The sequence below is a fragment of the Schistocerca gregaria genome, chromosome X (genome assembly GCF_023897955.1).
Source record: "Schistocerca gregaria isolate iqSchGreg1 chromosome X, iqSchGreg1.2, whole genome shotgun sequence".
NCBI lineage: Eukaryota > Metazoa > Arthropoda > Insecta > Orthoptera > Acrididae > Schistocerca > Schistocerca gregaria.
Window position 1 is genome coordinate 484,547,586 of NC_064931.1, and position 3,594 is coordinate 484,551,179.

Here is a 3,594-nt window from a genome sequence, read left to right on the forward strand (position 1 = left end):
AGTCATCCCACTGACGGAGACGTCTTCTGTCTCTCGAACACGTAGTCACATTATAGACGCGAGAACAGTTATCATACACGCAATTAGAACTGAACCTTAAACGGGAAAATCTTACATGAGGCTGAAATAAACCTTTGGGTGTGATCTACAACAGCCAAATGCTTTTGGGCAGCGCATGGAAAGAGTATGGGGCACTCTGAAACATCTCATTCATAACACTCTAACAGGACAAAAAAATGGTTCAAATGGCTCTGAGCAGTATGGGACTCAACTGATATGGTCATTAGTCCCCTAGAACTTAGAACTACTTAAACCTAACTAACCTAAGGACATCACACACATCCATGCCCGAGGCAGGATTCGAAGCTGCGACCGTAGCAGTCGCGCGGTTCCGGACTGCGCATCTAGAACCGCGAGACCACCGCGGCCGGCCTCTAACAGGACACTCAGAATCGTTTACAGACTTTGCTCTGAGAAAGCATGCTATTCGTAGTTACACTGTCCTACATCATTACCCTACAATAGTGGCCATGTTGTTGTTGTTGTTGTTGTTGTGGTCTTCAGTCCAGACATTGGTTTGATGCAGCCCTCCATGCTACTCTATACTGCACAAGCTTCTTCATCTCCAAGTAACTACTGCAAACTACCCACTTCTGAATCTGCTTAGTGTGCACATCTCTTGGTGTCCCTCTCTGGTTTTTACCCTCCACGCTGCTCTCCAATACTAAATTGGTGATCACTTGTTGCCTCAGAACATGTGCTACCAACCGATCCCTTCTTCTGATCAAGTTGTGCCACAAATTCCTCTTCTCCCAAATTCTATTCAGTATCTCCTCATTAGTTACGTGATCTACCCATCTAATCTTCAACATTCTTCTGTAGCACCACATTTCGAAAGCTTCTATTCTCTTCTTGTCTAAACTAGTTATCGTCCGTGTTTCACTTCCATACGTGGCTACACACCGTGCAAATCCTTTCAGAGACGACTTCCTGACACTTAAATCCATACTCGATGTTAACAAATTTCTGCCGGCCGCAGTGGCCGAGCGGTTCTAGGTGCTTCAGTTTGGAACCGCGCGACCGCTAAGGTCGCAGGTTCGAATCCTGCCTCGGGCATGGATGTGTGTGATGTCCTTGGGTTAGTTAGGTTTAAGTAGTTCTACGTTCTAGGGGACTGATAACCTTAGATGTTAAGTGCCATAGTGCTCAGAGCTATTTAAAGCATTTGAATAAATTCCTCTTCTTCAGAAACGCTTTCCTTGCCATTGCCAGGCTACATTTTACATTATCTCTACTTCGAACATCATCAGTTCTTTTGCTTCCCAAACAGCAAAACTCATCTACTACTTTAACCATCTCATTCCCTAATCTAATTCCCTCAGCATCAGCTGATTTAATTCGACTACATGCCATTATCCTCGTTATGTTTTTGTTGATGTACATCTTATATCTTCCTATCAAGACACTGTCCATTCCGTTCAACTGGTCATCCAGGTCCTTTGCAGTCTCTGACAGAATTACATTGTCATCGGCAAACCACAAAGTTTTTACTTCTTCTCCATGGATTTTAATTCCAACTCCGATTTTTTCTTTTGTTTCCTTTACTGCTTGCTCAATATACAGTTTGAATAATTCCCTCTTGAATCACTGCTTCCCTTTCGTGCCCCTCGACTCTTATAACTGCCATCTGGTTTCTGTAGAAATTGTAAATAGCCTTTCGCTCCCTTCAGAATTTGAAGGAGAGTATTCCAGTAACACTGTCAAAAGCCATCTTTAAGTCTACAATTGCTAGAAACGTAAGTTTGCCTTTCCTTAACTATCTTCTAAGATAAGTATTGCCTCACGTGTTCCAGCATTTCTACGGAAATCAAACTGATCCTCCCCAAGGTCGGCTTTTACCAGTTTCTCCATTCGTCTGTATACAATTCGTGTTAGTATTTTGCAGCCGTGACTTATTAAACTGATAGTTCGGTAATTTTCACACCTATCAACACCTGCTTTCTTTGGATCTGGAATTATTATATTCTTCTTGAAGTCTGAGGGTGTTTCGCCTGTCTCATACATCTTGCTCACCAGGTGGTAGAGTTTTGTCAGGGCCGGCTCTCCCAAGGTTATCAGTAATTCTAATGGAATGATGTCTTCTCCCGGCGCCTTGTTCCGACTCGGGTCTTTCAGTGCTCTGTCAAACTCTTCACGCAGTATCATATCCCCCATTTCATCTTCATCTACGTCCTCTACCATTTCCATAATATCACCCTTAAGTACATCGCCCTTGTATAGACCCTGCACATATTCCTTTCCCCTTTCTGCTTTCCGTTCTTTCTTTGGAACTGGTTTTCCATCTGAGCTCTTGATATTCATACAAGTGGTTCTCTTTTCTCCAAAGGTCTCTTTAATTTTCCTGTAGGTGGCATCTCTCTTACCCCTAGTGGTATATGCCTCTGTATCCTTAAATTTGTCCTCTAGCCATCCTTGCTTAGCCATTTTGCACTTCCTGTCTATCTCATTTTTGAGACGTTTGTATTCCTTCTTGCCTACTTCATTTAATGCATTATTGTATTTTCTCCTTTCATCAGTTAAATTCAGTATCTCCTCTGTTACCTCTGTTTATCCAGGTCCCATCTCCTTAAATTCTCACCTTTTTGAGTTTCTTCAGTTTTAATCTACAGTTGATAACCAATAGATTGTGGTCAGAGTCCGCATCTGCCCCTGGAAATGTCTTACAATTTAAAACCTGGTTGCTAAATCTCTGTGTTACCATTATATAACCTATCTGAAACCTTCCAGTGTCTCCAGGCCTCTTCCACGTATGCAACCCTCTTTCGTGATTCTTAAACCAAGTGTTAGCTATGATTAAGTTATGCTCTAAAGAAAATTCTACCTGGCGGCTTCCTCTTTCATTCCTTACGCACAGGCCATATTTACTTACTACTTTTCCTTCACTTCCTTTTCCTACTATCGAATCCCAGTCCCCCATGACTATTAAATTTTCGTCTCTCTTCACTATCTGAATAATTTCTTTTATCCCATCATTCATTTCTTCAATCTCTTCGTCGTTTGTGGAGCTAGTTGGAACATAAACTTGTACTTCTGTGGTACGCATGGGCTTTGTGTCTATCTTGGCTACAATAATGCGTTCACTATGCTGTCTGTAGTAGCTGACCCACGCTCCTATTTTTTATTCATTATTAAACCTACTCCTGCATTACCCCTATTTGATTTTGTATTTATAACCTAGTATTCACCTGACCAGAAGTCTTGTTCCTCCTGCCACCGAACTTAACTAATTCCCACTAGATCTAACTTTAACCTATCCATTTTGCTTTTTAAATTTTCCAACCTACCTACCCGATTAAGGGAGCTGATATTCCACACTCTGATCTGTAGAATGCCAGTTTTCTTTCTCCTGATAACGACGTCCTCCTGAGTATAACCCGCCTGGAGATCCTAATGGGGGGACTATTTTACCTCTGAAATATTTTACCCAAGAGAACCATCATCATTTAACCACACAGTAAAGCTGCATGTCCTCGGGAAAAATTATGGCTATAGTTTCCCCATGCTTTCAGCCGTTCGCAGTCCCAGCACAGTAAG